We start from the raw sequence: 18,027 nt of genomic DNA, 5'->3' as shown, positions 1-18,027 counted from the left end.
AGAATATAAGGTATTCTCTCTTTCTCTCATGCGCGTGTGTGCGTGAGTACACACACACACATTTTCACACATATACCAAACTAACGAGGTACTTGATCACTTGCAGGGCCCCTGGGGCTTCACACCAAGCACTACTTCCTATTTAATTGCATCATCAAATGCTCTGTGTTCAAGCCAAGAAACTAGAATTCCAAATAAAAAAGTGGTTGTTACAGTATCCCTAAACAGTGCAATTAAAAAGGGGAGGAACTCCACCAAACAGTTCTGCATCTTTTTTGCTGGTGCTTCCCAAGTCAAAATTTCCAGGTGAGAGTTTAAAAAGAGAGTGAAGACAACTCATCCAAATGGCTGAGCTCTACGCTAAGAGAACATTGTTCATCTGGGTGGCAGAATGTATTCCATCTTTGATTTTATTGCTGTCAGGTTAACGTCCCCTAATGTGACATTTCTGATGCTTGACATTTCAGGAGCCCCAAAACAACACCTATGTGGATCAGCATCTTTGGACCAGACGTGCTAGAACCGTGTTGTTCCCTCAGCAGAGTAGCTGTTCCTTTCTCCCACTATCCCTGCGAAATGCCAACAACAAATGTATGCATTTGGCCCAGAATATTCCACAGTGGCTCATTTACTCATAACTTCCACAGAGCACATGTTTTCTTAGGAAAGAAAAGAGTGCAGATTTAGAGGACATTTCCTACGACAACAACAGATGTCCATATTTTATCTTAACCCTTCTGGAAGATGACATGGATGTTTTTAGAGGCAACCTCAGTTTGAGTCTTTAAAATTAGGTGGGGTGCAGCAGGTAGCATGGTAGTTGAGGTGCTACATTCCCACGTGGCCAACCATGATTGAGTCCCAGACCTAGTGGCTTGAAAATCACAACAAATAAATAGGTAAATAAATAAATAAAAGCCTAGACATTTAGTGTTCATTGCAAATGACATACTTTTTTTACTTTTAAATCATGCATAAACTGTCTTGTTGCATTGTCTGTAAGCATTCATTTCACTACTCCCATTATGTGCAACTTTTTAATCTAAAGATAACCTTTGGACTTTAATAATCTTAGAAGAGTATATTAAAATAACATTCTTTTTGTCGTGTTTATGTTAATGTCTCTGGTCCCTGGTGTCCATTTTTAAGTGTGCTTCCCCAGAGGCACTTCCTTTCTCACATTTCTCTAGGACCAAGACAATCTGACTTCACATGCAATAGAAATTGCCCTTGGGCTGCAGGCTGAGAAAACAAAAGGGGTAAGCCCCTGAGTATGATGTTTGGGGATGCTTGATCGTTGCCTAGGTAGCATTTAATTAGTCTTGGGTTGCAGCTGGGGGTGGGTGCTGGTACCTGGGTAACCTTTGTCATCGTGACTAAGTCTGTGGTGGAACAATCAAAACGTGATGTTGTTATGATCTCCATTTTCAACCCTTGTCTTCTTTAGGAATTTAAGTAAATCTCTCACACATGCAAAAACACCATAGTTTATAAATTTAAAAAACACTCCTTGTTCAACAACACAGCGCTTCCTAAAGCTGTGAATGATTCGTTTTCCTAACTAATGGAGGGGATATCTTGTTCGTCCACATACCTCTTTACAGTTCTTTGTTTATTAATAAACACTAAAATATTGCTGGACATTTGTAAAAGTAATCTGTTACTTCCTGCCTTATTTCTCCTCCCTCCATGATTTCTAGCATTCTACCACAGAGGCTGAACAAAAAGCCCCTGAGACAAGCCCTAACAGCAGGCAGTAAAAGTAAGGACTGCTTGCTTGATAGTTTGCTGTTGTTACGTTATGCTTTTAAAAAAATGGAAGAAGGAAAAAAAAAGAAAGGAAAAGAGCGGAAGAAAGAAAGTCTACAAAAACCACAGGCTCTCTTCAGTTGTGGAAAGGAAGACAAAGGCACCGGCATCCAGCATGAGACGCAGTCCTTGGTTGGTGATGCCAGCAGCTGTTCTGGAACGCACTTAGTTGGATTTAATGGAGGGTTATTGACATTCCCTAAAATGGCTCCTGGGCCCAGGCAGCCAATTTTCTGCTCCCTTCCTGCCTGTGTCTGTCTATGCTGAGTGGTTCCACAGTGCCCATTAGGAACCGCTTGAGAGCCATTAGAGTTGGCAGAGTAAAACATCCTTTCTGCTTTAAAAAAAAAGGATGAGATGAGTAAGTATTTCTAGGGTGGTCTGAAAGAGCCACCATTAACTACCCTGAGGAAAAAGGCAACTGAACATGGCCAAGATATACCATTTTTTTCTTTCCTGGTGGTCACACCTGATCCATCCCTTTCAAAAAAAAAAAAAATCGCATAGCATACAAGGATCTGGATATTTTAAAAATCTGCAAATTTTAAAATCAAGCAAGATGTGAAGCTCACAGGAATTACACCTCATGTTGCGTACCCTAAAAAATTCTGGATGTTGTCCTTTATTTCAAAGGAATGCAGTGAAGTTTGCAGCTCTGGCTGTGAACTGCAAACTCTGAATGAGAGCACCTGGGCCAGAGCAGATAGGGCGAGGCTGCTGGTTACTCTCAGCAATTCAACTGGGCCTTCAGGAAGGCTTAGGGCAGCGGGCAAGTGGGAGAAAGGCTGAAGATTTGCATTAAAATGGGAGTCTCCTTCCTGGGCAGTGCATTGACCTCAAAGGACGTGAAGAAGAGGTCTAGTTACTTTCTAATTGGTCATTTTCTTCTCTAACACCAGAATTCTTCCCATAACTTGGCACAATGGTGCAAGAAGAAATGATGGGCCAAGCCGTGTGAGCATGCGGACAAGGACCCAGACGTGTGCATGTGCACATGACAGAAAACGTGAGGATAAAGCACCTGCTTTCCCTCTGAAATCACTGATTCCCTGAAGCTTAAGGCAGTCTCTGAGTGCAACTCAAACATATACTTGTTTAATGGATGGATGTGGGCTAAAAAGGCCTTCATCACCCGTTGTCATAGTACCTGGTGTATCGTAGGCACATAAAATTAAGCTGTAATTCTACAGGACGACAGACTAAACATACACGTCTAGACGGAGAAAGATGACTAAAAATATTCTTAGACCCTTTGCTACAAGCCTTTTCGCATTTCCTTTTCATTCTACTTGTAAATATTATTTGTAAAACCATGCCTCATTAATGTCAAAAAGAGGATTCATATGCCTGAAATTCAAAGGGCTGATTTTAATTCTTCATCAAAAACCAATCTCTGAGCAAGATATTTTTAGCAGTCACTCAGCACAAATCTAAAAATATTTGGGTGTGTTTTGTTTATCTTCTAGGGAAAAGGCATGGGTTCCTAAACAGAACTGCCCATTTACACATTATAAAATCAATCACATTATATGAAGGTTTTTGTGACTGTGATCTGTGTGTTAGAAAACTAGTGACAAAATGTAAATATGCCAAGATCTTACTATTTATTCAATTGACTATAAAAATAAACTGCAAGAAATCTCAATTTCTTAAACTAGCAAAGTCTGTAGTCATGTGTTGGTTGGAGAAAAAGAGAAAATACAGTGGTATGAGGGAGAGGACAAAGCTCTCCCTGGAGGGGACTGTCAGGGTGAAATAGCAGGCTGGGGCTCTGACTGCACACCAGCACCCTGGTATAGGCACGGCCACGCCATGTTGCAACCAGCCTACACCCCTGCTCTGAGGTTCTGCCATCCTGGTGCTTCAAATACTGCCTCTTTTTTGCTCTCATGCCCAAAGGACTTCGCCACACTCCATAGAATGTTGCTGCCCCCTACACATAACTAGCAGCTCTGTGCCTTCTGATAATACCAAGGCTGATTGTTTCTCTGAGAAACACCCTTTATTTTTTAATTGCCAGAGGGCACATGCATTTGTATGTATGTGTGTGTGTGTGTGTGTGCGTGTATGTGTGTGTGTGGGAGTGAAAGAAAGAGACAGAAGCATCTCCTAGAAGGATGTGGTCATGCCATAGTCCTTTTTCCTTCATTTCTCCCATCAGGAGAAATGCCCATCCTATCAGGATTTTGGGCATGCATGCACACATGCCCGGCATGTTTTTCAAGCAGCCAGGGCCAGGCTTCAAACTGTGATGAGCTATATTGAATATGGCTCCCAAAGCACAAGGCTTAACCACCTAACTACAGAGCTGGCCCACACTTTTTTTTTTTTTAAGGGTATATGTGCTCGCCAAAGAGAGGAAGTGAGAGAAGAAGCAAGTAATCACTCCCCTTGGGGGATGGCTATGCCGTAATCCCTTCTCCTCCACTCTCCTCTTGGGATTTTGGGCATACATCCACATCCATCTGGTGTGATTTTCAAGACGTAACCCATAGTCGGCCCTGTGGAAATCTATTGCCTTAACCACCATACCACCTGCTGGCCCCAATCTTTTTTTTTTTTTTTTAGGTTTTATTTTTATTTATTTCTTCCATGTGAGGCAGAGACAGAGAGAGAAAAGAGATAGTACCTCTAGCTGGGTCTTCCTGCTTTAATCCAACACCAGCCAGCCTGAATCATGGGCATTCGTGCACACACCCACTGTGCTCAGAAAGGCCTTAAAACACCAACCAGAACCTTCCCATATGAGACCAGCTAAACTACCACTGTGACACCTCTAGGACTCAAAAAACGCCTTGAAGACATACTAAAAATTATTAGAAAAGAGGCCAACCAAACATCTAAACCCAATACTTCTCATAGATAATAACAGTCTGTATATATATTATGTTGTTGGGAAAGTCATGACATATTTTTCTATGTTTTTCCATGCAAAAATGAGTCATGACTTTCCTGATGACCCAATACAAGTCTAATGGATTTTCAATAATAGAAAGGGAAGGACCAGCAGTTAGCATAATGGCTATGTCGCTGGACTCCCACGTAGTCAACCGCAGTTCACGTCCTGGACCCGGTGGCTTAAAAAACTCACGCCAGGCACATGTGCGTGTGTGCCCAAGATCCGGAGAGGAGAATGGAGGAGAAGGGACTGCGGCGTAGCCATCCCCCTGGGGGGTGATTTCTCGCTTTCTGTCTCTCTGTCTGTCTGTCTGGCGAGCACATGCACCCTATAGCAAAAACCTCTAAAAAAATAATAAATAAAATAATAGAAAGGGAAACAATATTAGTACTAGCCTACATTTACTGTTTCCATGTGACAAGCGCTGCTTTAGATCTTTAAACACACTACTTGATTCCCACGAAATTCTGAGATAAAAGTGATTATCTCTGTTTTACAACCAAGAGGCACAGAATGCTTAAGTAGCTTGTCTAAGATTATGCAGCACATACACGGCTACTCTGGGATCACACACACGTAGTTCGGCTCCAGAATCTTCACTCAATTGTCATGCTAGGTTGCTGGTAAATGATTGGATTATTAAAAGAAATTCAATTATTTCAACAGGCACCCAAAAGTGGCAAAATGATGGGAAAAAAATACAGCTGAAACTGATTTTCAGTTTGGTGTTCCTGGTCCTGGGAATTTGTTTTGTTTTGTTTTGTTTTGTTTTTGTCTGTTGTTTTAAAATAGTGTCTAAATAGTGTCTGTCTACCACAGACAATCACAGAGCACTTCCCATAGTCCCTGGAAGATTCGCCCACTATTATTATATATTGCTAGGTCTAGAGCTAAATTAGGAAAAGACACAAAACAGAATGGAGAATGAAATCAATTCTAGACAGCATGGGAAACCTAGCTCTATACTATGGTAAGACATCAAAATGATTCTCACCCACATGACTAAAGCGTAAGTAAATACAATGTAACATGTAAATTAATGTTATCATGTTTTATATTCAAGTTCATAAAAAAAGGAAATATAAGACTACTGCTCTAGTTTGTTGAGCTCTCTGTTGAGTGTTCATCAGAGAGCATCTAACTGCTGTCACCTGAGCCAGCTTAGATGTGACCAGGAATGGCATCACATCAAGAGGGCTGATCAGCAGAGAATTGCCCCGGCACACAGAAAATGCCTGCCGAATGATCTTTAGGCAAATCAGCACTGTGGCAGGTTCAAGATAGTAAGATGGACAAGACGACCAACCATTCCAAAAATCATTGTCTGCCAGGGCTGGCTAGGACTTAGAGACACCAAGGGTAGCATTCTGGGGATCTAGGTGACCTCGCCACTCACACTAGACATCACCACTTCGTACAGAATAGTTCTTCAAGATGACAGACTCTTTCAGAGTGATGTTGAATGAGACCTGCAGTCCTGAAAAAACAGCCAAACTGAATCTCAAAACCGTATCTAAAAACTAGTCCAAGGGGTAAACCAGTCCAAGGGAACAAACTTGGTTATGCCATTAGTACAGTCCCCTGCTACAATTTAAGGCTATACAGTCTACTATAAGTTATTTCCAATTTTTAAAAACTACCAAAGGAAAATAACCAACATGAATGAAAAACAGATATAAAAGCAACTTGAGCCCTAATCTATTTGTGTCAGGGAAGACCTGAGTATTTTATTGTAACTCTGCAAGCAAAAAACAAAAACAAACAAACAAACAACCAGTTTGAAACCTGGACTTGATACATGGTGCTGGATTTTATACCAGTCTGTGTGTGATTGTTAAACACCTCTGCCTCTCATAATAACATGAGCAATTATAAAGACAGCGAAGATATTGGTCTCATTCATCACTGTGTTCTCACTTATCACCTCCTCCAACATCACAGTTACTATTTAATTATCTTATAAACTGATTTTTTGGCTTTATTTTTCTAGAGGGAATCATCCTTTACCGTTGTCTCTAATCAAAACTCTAAATATAGAGTTTTAGCCCATTTCATTTTAGGGGACCTGAAGTATGTGAAATAGCTCTTATGAAATTCAAATCAGTAGAAAACAGTCTACTAGCCTTGGATCCACTTAAAAACAGACTTCAAATTTCTCCATAACTTTTCCAGTTTGTTCAGGAAAAACTATAGGCATTTTGTGGTCCAGTCTAGTGATCATTCTGTGATATCCACATACCTCAATTTAGTATTCTTTTTTTTTTTTTTAAGGTTTTTGTCATAGGGCATATACATTCGCCAGAGAGGAGAGAGACAGAGAGAAACAGAGAGCAAAAGTGAGAAATTATCCCCATAGAGGGAACAGCCATGCTACAACCCCTCCTCCTCCCTTCTCCTTTCATGACTTTGGGCACACATGCACACATGTTCACCACAATTTTCAGCTGTCAGATCTGGGACCCAAACCACTGCTGGTCATGTGGGAGTCCAACACCTTAACCACCATGCCACCTGCTGGCTCCTCAATTTTGTATTCTTGTCCTCTAACATCTTTTCTCTCTAAAACTTTTACAAGAACAGAATCCGATATGCGCATCAACATCTATCACAGTCCTGGTTACTCCTCACACCACAGAGGCATCACTATAATGATGCCATTCTAGATCCTTAGTTCCCAGGGGAAGTCCTGGGCCCTCCTCTCTGGGTATAGTGTGCTCATAGACTTGAGAGAAAAAAATCTTAATATCAGTCCTTTCTTGAAGATGGCAAGAATATAAAGACGCTATGTATCTAAAGGCCAATCTCCATCTAGCATGTCGCTGATACAACTGGGTAGAGTCACCAATCCTTACTGCAAGTGACAGCAGGAGACAGGAGAGCAGAGTGAGTACATTAGAGTATCCTGGAGATTTGGGGGAACTTGATCTTCCTACTCCACAAGAGTAAGACTAGGTTCTTCACTCCAGAAATGGTGATTTCCTCAACCAATCCTGTAGCCTTTCATTATGCAATACACAGCTGTCGTTCTAAAAAGTCAATCCAAAAATGAATGAACACAAATTTTACACACAGTCATAGCAAGAAAGGCAGAATGACCTACAGAGAAAAGGATGAACACCTGGTGTTTACATTTGGAAATAAACACTTGTTGGAAGGGGCACTTCCCTTACTTTTAATGAGATGGTTTTAAAAGTTATGGAGATTTTTTGCAAGACATTAAAATGTAACACAATAACAACCAAAGAAATGACCTGATACTGTACCTTTCCTTCAGCAAATCATGGACTTGACAGTCTTTGGATCAGTCTCTTTTTTTCTCAATGTAAAGTGACTTAAAGTGCTGATTTTTCACATAGCTTTGCAACAAGTTAACTTTTAATAAACCCTTTTGAGCTAAGTTTTCTTAACACATTTATCCAATGCCATGGTTGAACACTAAAATTCATGTGGATAACTGAGATGTTCAGGATTTCATTCTACTATCAAACTCAAAAGGGAGAACCAGGACAGTCCCATAGGCATATTGCTGCAGCCACGTGTGATTCCCAAAGACACTGACATTCTACAAAAGCAGTTTCAAATCTTAATATATAAAAGGCTAATGGAATATGATAGAATCGGTCAAAAAAGGCTGAACCCCATCCCTGATGTTAGATCAATGCAAATAAAATTAGCAACCATACAACAAAAGCATGTAGACAGAGAACATGTTCTCTATTTTATATAAAATTCAAGTACTAGTCAATAAATAAAAAATAATACTGTATCTGTGATTGGTCAATGGCAAAGCTTTTGAGAAACGCATCCTGGGTTTGGAGTCTTTGGGGCTTGGAAACTCTGTCTCATACGCCCCAAATGTGGCCCCCTACGAGAAATATGGATTACTGTTCAGAAGAACAAGGCAGGTTGATGTGTGTACATTCAGGTATCAGACATGGGTCAGGACACCTTTCCAGTGAGGTAGCCAGTTAGCAGGAACACCTTCACATATGACAAATGTATGCATCCTTACCTTTAATTATGCTGTAGTAGTCTTTCTCTTCTCTGTAAGAAAGGTTATTTAACAGCAGTTTGGAATATATCAGACTTCTTTAACCATATGAAGAAGGGTAAGTGATAAGGCAATGATAGAATGATGATGCATAAGAAGGTACTTCAAAAAGTTTGTGAAAAAAATTAAGTTAGAGTGCAATTTTGAAATCCATGAATATAGTGTCCTCCTAATACACATTTTCCATAAACTTTTTGAAGACCCCAGCATATTTTGTTTTGAAATGTAGAATTTTCCATTTTCATTTAAAGCAAAGAAGTTGTGGAATTTCTGGGATCATCCAGTTTGCATTCATAACTTCATTTGAGGAAAATAGGCATTTAAAAAGACTGCAATCCTAGGGACCAGCAGTTAGCGTAATGGCTGTGTCGCTGGACTCCCATGTAGCCGACCGTGGTTCGAGTCCCAGACCCGGTGGCTTAAACTCACACAGGGCGTGTGTGCATGCATGCCCAAGGTCCTGAGAGGAGAATGGAGAAGGGATTGTGGCGTGGCCATCCTCCCTGGGGGGTGATTTCTCACTTTCTGTTTCTCTGTCTCTCTCTGTCTGTCTGGCGAACACAAGCACCTATAGCCAAAAAAAAAAAAAAAAACTCTCCAAAAAAATTAATTAATTAATTAAATTTAAAAAATAAAAAGAATGCAATCCCTCTAAGCTTAGAGTACAGGGAGAAACAAACAAACAAAAAATCTTTAAACTAAAATAAAAAATTATCCTATAATTTAAAAACCTCTCATTGAGAATCCACAAAATAGATAAACTCACACAGTGCTAGAGCTGACTTCCTTAAATCCTTAAATCTTGTCTGCTAAGTAACCTAAATGATAATAACAAATAAAAAGAATCCTTTAGCAAGAGGAGGGAAAAATCTTTCTGATGCAAAGCTTCCCAGTCAGTGGCCTGTCCCCTGGTCCTTTCAAATCCTAGGCTAATACTGAGAGGAAGCCTCACCTGGGACTTCAGGAGAGAATCTTGCAGAGTGTCGAGATACAAAAAGTTTGAGTTCTTGGTCCAAGTTGCATTCAATCAGGTTTGTGTCCCATGATCGGATTCCTGAGGAGGAAAAGGAAGACAGTTGACAGACTTTCAGTTAGTCATTTCAGAGTGGTTTGGAAAACATCGCTGTGACATTTCTCGGGTTTTAAGGGAGGATGTGGAAACCCCTTTCTGAAGAGCGTGGTGACTAGCATGGATGCCCACAAAAGGAGAGGCCTGGGAGGTCTCGCCAAGAGGCCACAAGGGAAGGATAACTACCAGTATGAACTGAACTTCTGCCCTTCATAAAACGTAAATGCAACTTTTCTGGAAGAGTAAAAGAAAACAGTTATTAGGAAAATGACAGGCTCTACCCCAGGGAGGGAAAAGAGCTGAAGGAGGGTTGCTCTTCGGTAGCTAAGAGGCCCCAGACTATCTCCTGGTCCACTTCTAGGAAGCATGAAAACGGAGAATGAAGGTGGGAAGACAAATGGGGGCTTCCATTCAAGGTCAAATCTTTGTTTTCAAACCTACTTTCTTGCCATGTGCACATCTAATTTCTTTCCTTTGTCCTTGCTGACCTTGTTTTCTCAACCCCCGAATATTATCAATTCTAAATTTGTATGATGCTTGATAAACAGGCTGGATATCTCCATCTTAAGTCTTGCCCTATTTGTCATCTCAGGCAGTTTTGACCTGGCTAGCTTGGCAGGCAGCTCTTTCATTCACAGTTGTTAGCTATATTGCATATTCTTAACCAGAGACAAAGAAAAGTGGCAACTTTTTATATTTTATAAACCCTCACTAGGGAACCAGCAGTTAGCGTAATGGCTATGTCGCTGGACTCCCACGTAGTCGAACACGGTTCGGGTCCCGGACCCAGTGGCTTAAAACTCATGCCGGGCAAGTGTGCGTGCGTGCCCAAGATCCCGAGAGGAGAATGGAGGAGAAGGGATTGCGGCGTGACCATCCCCCCTGGGAGGTGATTTCTCGCTTTCTGTCTCTCTGTCTCTCTGTCTGTCTGGCGAGTGCACGCGCCCTATAGTGAAAATCTCTCCAAAAAAAAAAAAAAAAACCTCACTAGAGTTGGGGGCCATGAACCAGTGATTCTCACAAAAGATTAGACTTCCTTTCACTAAGTTAAAAGTAACATCAAGACTGAGAGGAATGCCAAGGCAAGTAAAGTGATGGTGGTTTCCTGAGCTTGTGCCCAACCCCCCTATCCCTGTTTCTCCCTCCCTGTACCCTCCTCTCTCCTGCTCTCCCAAAGGGGATGGATGGCTCAGAGGGAAACCCAGTGAGCATCAGAAAAAGGAAACCCTGGAAGCAAACCAGGGAAAGTTGGGAACCCTGGTAATCCAGGTAATCCAGTATGTATGTATATATACATACACACACACACACACATATATATATATATAAAATATTTTTCCAAATAAATTGTTCATGGTAGAGTCAGTATGTGGTCTCCATGATTGTATACCCTTGTGTAGAGCATTTCAAATTGCCAGAAACAAATCTCTAGGATAATAAAATATCTATTACATACCTCCTAAGGGCAGGGGCTTGAACCTCTATATATAATACGGTAGGGTGAACTGTCTCTAAATAAACACACAGTCATTTATTCATTTTTCTTGGTTATTAGTTATACACAAAGACAAAAAGAGTAATGGTAGTGTGTTATTTAAACATATCTCTAAATCCTTACGTAAAATTCTTATGCATATCTTACGTGCTTACCACCATTTTTATTTTATTCAGTCTTCCTATCTTGCAAAGAATCAAGGTAACTGATAATAATAAATTACAAAAAGGTTCTAGAAACTGAGTTCACCACATATTTTAAGTATCTTCAGATTATACACCAAAGACCTTTTCAATTATGAGAAATATTTTTAAATAGATGCATGTCCATGAAATAGAAGCAGAAATTTCTCACACAATCAATGGGAAGAAATCAGGTGTGGAAGAGTTAACATTCCTAAAGAGAGGCTAAATTATAAGGGAGAATTTTATGGGTCTCCCTGGAAACATTAAGAGCCTCAGTTTGCATTTGTGCTAATGGAGTATTTAAATTTTAACAAGAAAGGCATGTTGAGATTTTGCAGATCTTTTTAGTGCAGAAATGATAAATGGGTTCTTTTTGTTTCATGGAGAACTTGACAGGTTGAGAGGTCTGAATTCATTAGAATATTTTACTTCAATGTATACACTATATGAGAGGCAAGTGTGAAAAATCATTGAGTTCCCTCTGAGCTGCTTAATTGGTATTGTTGACTGAATTCTCTGCTTCAGGTCTGAGATCCACTTTGTCTTCCGGCTTGTCAGGCTGAGTCAATAAGTTAATAATGAGACATGTATTTAAATTAAATTCATACTTTTTTTTGTCTTTGTTCTAAGTAATGTCTAGATAGCTACATTATTTGAATGACTTCATATGGGGTTTTATGCAGACTTGCTCTAACATTATTATTTGTCATTTTTCCCTAGGCACACACACACACACACACACATATACAAATACATGCATACATATACACACACAAGCACATATATATATATATATATATATATAATCTGTAGTAATAGAAAATGTACTGTTAAGAAATCCACTTAGTAATTATTAAATTACAGCAGCAAATAGCTGATAAAAATAATATTTCTCATTTTTATAATTCCAATGAAACAAAAAAATTAGCGCTTTCTTTTCAAGAGAGCAGCCAGCAAAATTATTTCTTAACAATGCACAATTACTACCATTTATAAAATAAAAGTTACCATGTATTCACCAGTTACTTCAGTTGGAAAGGAAAATTTGGAAAGCTGGCCATTTCTATACCAATTTTAGAAATAAAATACTTTGTAATTACTTCGTACCTTCTGGTGGCTAATAGTAGTAAAGGGAGAGTATTTCTCAGTGAAGGCTCATACTGTACTTAGTAGGTTTATATATCTCCCCTTTGTGCCTTGACAGTGAGCCAACAATGGCCCTCCAAAATTCACAGGACAGAACAGTATCTTCCTTGCCCTCTCCACATTCTGCCCTCTCTGAATTCCTGGCTAGAAGGAATCCTGAGGTGTTGGTGAGGAGGTTTTAGAAGCTCTGAGGTTCTGAACCCAGGTCATCGGGGTCAGATGGGATCTCAGAAGCCATGATAAATTCCTGGCCCTTTTTCTGAATATGGCCCCTGTAAAGCCAAGTTTTTCCAGGAGGTTTTTCTTCTCCAGCACACTAAGAAGACTGCAGGCCTAACTGGCTTACCCAAGTGGGGGCAAAATGACTTCAAGCAGTGGGAGGTGGTGAACCTTCACTTTTTAAACATCTGCGCCCAAAGGGCATCTGTCACCCCGAGAGCATGCTGGCCTGCTCTGTGGCTGTCCACAGGAAGTAAGCAGTATCACTCAGCCTGCCCTTGGTCATCTGGAGGTAACAAAGGATCTTTCCTTCTCAGTTCTCTGACCCCAGGTGGTAGCAGTGCATATGACAGACAAAAAAAGGAGAAAACAAAAGGCTGGAGGGCAGGAGGCCTAAATGGATGTCATCACAGAAAGGCAGGGTGGAAATACAGAAGAGCCAGGTACCCTTGGTCTAAGTATATAGGCTAGATGACTCCAAGTCTACCAATCATGCTAGCATTTTGCAGGGTTATTTAATAAAACTCGCCTCCCATTTAAAGGCTAAAATCTATATTCCTAAAAACAAAAACAAACCACAACCCAACAGGTTGAAGAAAGCAGGTTGAAAGGATCATATACGGATGTTGATGCCCCGGACTTTCATTGCTCCCTGTGAAAATCAGGCTTTTGAGTATTTCTGCAAATACCTAAGTAATTAACCTATAACCATAAGATTCCCTTTGTAAAACTGTACTAAAAAGTGATCTGAAATCAGATTAGAATTAAAAAATAAAGGAACAGAATTAAAACAAAGGAAATACCACGTTCAGGAAGGCTTTCTTTCTCAGAGGAAAAAAAAAATTTTTTTCCCTTGGCCTAACCCTTTTTTCTTAAAAAAAAAAAAAAATAGCAACTTAAGGTTCATAACATATGTTACATGCAATGCAAACAATATCTTACATCAAAGCATCATTATAGTTTCAATGTCTTGACAATAAATGATTGGGCCTTAGATAGCATCTTATGGTACAAACAAAAAAGTAATTTATATAATTTATTTATTTGGTCTAAATGTTGGGACTTATTTTTTAAAGTCAGCCCTTAGCAAAAGATAACAATGAAACATCAATTTAATGACCTTAAGTTTTGGGACTGGCTTGTACTTCATCATGAGTCCAGAACTCTTAATAGGTAATACCAATTAAGCAGTGCAAGCAGAAATCCATCTGCCTTTTGACTTTGAAAAGTTTAAAGACTAATAGAAAAGACTTAACACTCTAACAACTCAACATTTAATTTAACTCTTGCCACATGTGGTTTTGGACTTTTTTCTTTTTTCCTGTTTAAAAAAATAAATAAGACCGAAATCCCAGATCATTCCCTGGTTCTTAATTCCCTTTCCATCTCTGACTGAACTCAGTCAATTAAGTGACATTGGAACATTACAATGTAATCAGCTAAACATACATCAAAAAATCCAGGGCAATAGATGTTATACACCTAACTTCTCCATTTATTGCCACTGTTAACTAAAGGGAAAGTTACACTCTTTAATAGTAATTGCAAACATCAAACTGACAGTATGCTTTACGCTTTAGTTCCTTTTTTAAAAAAAGGAAATAAAAATTCCTTTCACGATCTAGAATTCCGTTTGCAAGGCATAGATATATATAGTTTATGTATCAGAATAAACCCAAGGAGGGAGGGCGCTGCTGAAAATGAGGATGACTGCTAAGTCCATGTTAGAAGTCATTTAGGGAGGGGACAAAGGGTGCCAAGGAGTCGTAGTTGGTGGTAGCCACAATGGTTTAGAATAAAGTCTTGCATAAGTAAATAAATAAAACCAGACCATTCCAAGGAAACACTGTTGCTTCAAACTCTGGAGAAGTAATGACCAAACCCTATATTATGCTTTTTGAATATAGTTGAGAAAACAAGAATGACCATCTCTCTTCCTTGGTTTCAAGAAGCATTTACTAAGCATCCACACTGGGATGTTTGAGGCTGCTTGATTTATTGCATTACCACCATCTCACCATAGATCACAGATTATATCCTAGGCTTCTCAGAGAGCCTCAATAATCAGATGGTAAGAAATCAAGTCGCTAGGGTCTCCTAACCCACAGGGCCTGGGTGATGACGGGAAGAGAAAGGGAAGAAAAAGAAATAGACGAGAACTGCATTTCTAGCCAGCAGCGCACAATCAGGGCTGAGCCCCTGGAGCAGCTCCAGCCTGCTTCACAGGCCACAGCCCACAGGCACCAGGAACAAGGCAGACGCATCAGAATGGCCCCAGGAGGAGGTCCAGCTGGGACCTCGGGGCTGAAGCAGCAGTGTGTCATGCCCTGTTGCTAAGACATCTCAGACTGTCTGAAAAACTAGGGGAGCAGTGTGTTCACTTAGCACTGGAAGGCCCTACAGCTTGAGCTACATCCCCCGACCCCAAGACCCAAGAGACCAATCTCCAGAGGAAAAATAGCATCTGTTACGTGCATACGGAAACAGCTTTGCTCACTCACTGGGTTCATTCCTAGTAGGATCAATACAGCCATTTCAGAGTTCCATGCAAAAACCTGACCACACTGAAGAATTAAAAATGAGAAAGCCATGGTGATCACAAAGGGAACACCAGGGTGGCTTCTGGGACTCCAGTAATGTCCAGCAACAAAGGTGTGTTCGTTTTGTGAAAATGCATTGGCCTGCTCATCTATGACTTGTGTCCTTTGCTCTGTATTTAATAAATAGAATTGTTAAAAATTAAAATGTATAGAAAACAAATCTGAATTTTATCATTAAGTGCTAGTAGGGTAGGAAAAAAGGAGAGAGAGAGAGACCAGGAGCCTTTCAACAGCCCTGCCTGTATGCATCTATTTTCTCCTGGAACAGAGGTGGCTTGAATAAACCCCCTGAGGAATGGGAGACTGAAAGGATGATCAGCTGAGTAACAAAGCAGAAGATGATTATGGTCTGAAAGACGGCTGAGCCATCTCCCTGTATGGGGCACTGCCCACAGCAGATGACCGTACAAAGGCAAGCTCTGAAAACTGCTGTTATTGAAATCTCCCTGTGATCTTAGGCTGGTCTGCATGAACATCACGACAGGGGCAGAAAATGAGTGATGCAGCAGTACTGGCACTTCTGTCACTTACAGGGGCGTGACCTTGAGCTGGTTGCTTACCCTTCCTGCCTTCCTTGGCCCCCGTCTCTACAATGAGGGTGATGATCCCTTTGGGCATCACAGTGGGTGGTTATAAACATTTTGTGGACAGAAAAGCACCTCCTAATATATTACTATTACTGGAAATGCTACTGACAATTTTTTTTTAAATCCATAGTCATTGATTCCTACAACAGCCACACCCAAAGTCAGTCTGTGTAAAATTTTTCAAGGAGAAAAATGTGCAAATAAACTAAATTAGAACAGGTCAGATCAAAGACCTACAATTTGAAAATAAAGGGTTACTGAGATGTTCAAATAAGACCTTTCACTAATGAAATCTTATTCTTGACTTATTTCAAATAAAATACCAAGACTGTTTTCTGCTCACTTTTTTTTTAAGCTGAAAGGCAAAATCAGTGCTTTAAAGTTAAACAAAAGAACCAGGTCTGCAACTCCAGTCCCCACCCTGCAGTCTTTTGTTCTGGTGACTAGTGGCCATTTCCAAATTTAGATACCAAGTATATATGAATTTATTTATTTATTTATCATCTAAAACAAGGTTTTTCTTTCGTCTTTCACTAGGGTGGGAGAAAGCCTGGAACGAGGGCTGCGTGAACGCCCTTTGTCCGCCTCAGGCTGCCGTAGAGACCGCAGTGCGGACTGCACCACGCCCACCAGCCGGTGTCTCTGGGCAGAAACGCTCCAGCACCACCCCAAGAGAATAACTGGGGCTGCAGAGGGACCCGGCGACCTCTGTCAGGGGCGAGAGGAGGGAAGGTTTGCAAAGGGGGAAAGGGAGTGGCAGAGACCAGAGCTGCCCACCCGGGGGCTTCAAGTGCAACAAAGGGGGAGGGTGGGGACGCCTAGCCCCCGCCAGTCTGAGGCCCCGGGGGAGCGCACGCCCAGCCATCCCGGGCTGGAGGGCGGGGGGCCCCGCGAGCCAGAGGCTGAGCCCGGCAGACCCTCTCGGCCCCGCCCAGGGTTCCGGGCAAACCGCTATTCGGCCTCTGCAGAGCGCGCTCCCGGTGCGCAACCGACTAGGAGCTGGCTCTTCCCGCCGACGCCCCCTCGCCCCCCTTCAGGCCAACACTCCCTAGACTGAGACTTTTAAAAGAAGAAGCCCCACCCAGCAACTTGAGGTCCCATTGTCCTTCCTGAAAGCTACAGCCCAGACCCCAGGGGCGGGAGCGAGCTGGGCTCCGTCTGGGAACCAAGCGCCGGCGGTTCTCCATCCCTGCGTTTCGGGGGGGGGAGAGGGGGGGGGAGAGACGGGCGTGGCCCTAAGACTAGCCTAGTCATTCCGAGGGAAGAAAGGATCGGGAGGTTTTAAGCCAGAAAAGACATTTTTGGGGCGGGGGTGGCCGTGATGAGGATGATCCCCACGAGGGCCCCGGCACATGGTCTTTCAGCCCGAAGTCTGTGGGCAAGGGGGCATCTCCGTCTCTTGCTGAGAAGAGAAGCGGGCTGAAAGGAGAGGTTGCATCAGGTTCCCCCCACCCTTTAGCCTCCTGTGGTTGAGGCTTTATTAGGGCCTCTGCTCCTCTGACACCTGCCTTTCACCTAGATGGAAGAGGCGGTGGCCAACTCGGCGGCGGTGGCGACCCCTGCCTGCTGACAGATCCCTCAGGGTTCTGAGACTCTCCTCTGCGTCTCAAATCTAATAATTGGGATTATTCTCAGAAATTAGCCCAGAAAAGAGTCCGCCCCGGAGTGCGGGAGGTGGCAGGGAGAGGCCTAGGTGAGGGGCGCGCTGGAGGAACGGAGCCGTCGCATCCTGGGTGGGGTCGTGTTTGCGTGTTTCCCCACGCTCGTCCCTAGGGGCGCGGGGCCACTTACCGAGCTCGATGTTGCCGATAGCGCGTCGCAGGTGCTCCTCTGTCACGATCTCGCCGACGACCACCAGCAAGTAGAACTTGCTGTCGAGGAAGCGGTGCGACAGGCTGGGTGAGGTGGACGCCGCCGGGTTGGCGATGCTGCCAGACGGCTCCGGCTCGGTGGCTTCCACCACCACG

At 42.0% G+C, this 18,027-nt stretch overlaps 1 protein-coding gene across 1 annotated transcript in view; it reads right to left on the bottom strand.

Annotated features, from left to right (window-relative positions):
- MAP1B (microtubule associated protein 1B) overlaps window positions 1-18,021 on the bottom strand; it is a 114,365-nt gene extending 96,344 nt beyond the window's left edge. Inside the window, exons 1-2 of the mRNA XM_014584137.1 lie at window positions 17,852-18,021; window positions 9,712-9,813 (exon numbers count right to left, since the gene is read on the bottom strand). The gene's annotated coding sequence lies outside the window, so the exon portion shown is untranslated. The remainder of the gene's footprint in view (window positions 1-9,711; window positions 9,814-17,851) is intronic.
- Window positions 18,022-18,027: the final 6 nt, after the last annotated feature.

Source organism: Tupaia chinensis, unplaced genomic scaffold, assembly GCF_000334495.1.
Source record: "Tupaia chinensis unplaced genomic scaffold, TupChi_1.0 Scaffold145717_1, whole genome shotgun sequence".
Classification (NCBI taxonomy): Eukaryota; Metazoa; Chordata; class Mammalia; order Scandentia; family Tupaiidae; genus Tupaia; species Tupaia belangeri.
This window is presented reverse-complemented; position numbering and strand designations above follow the sequence as displayed.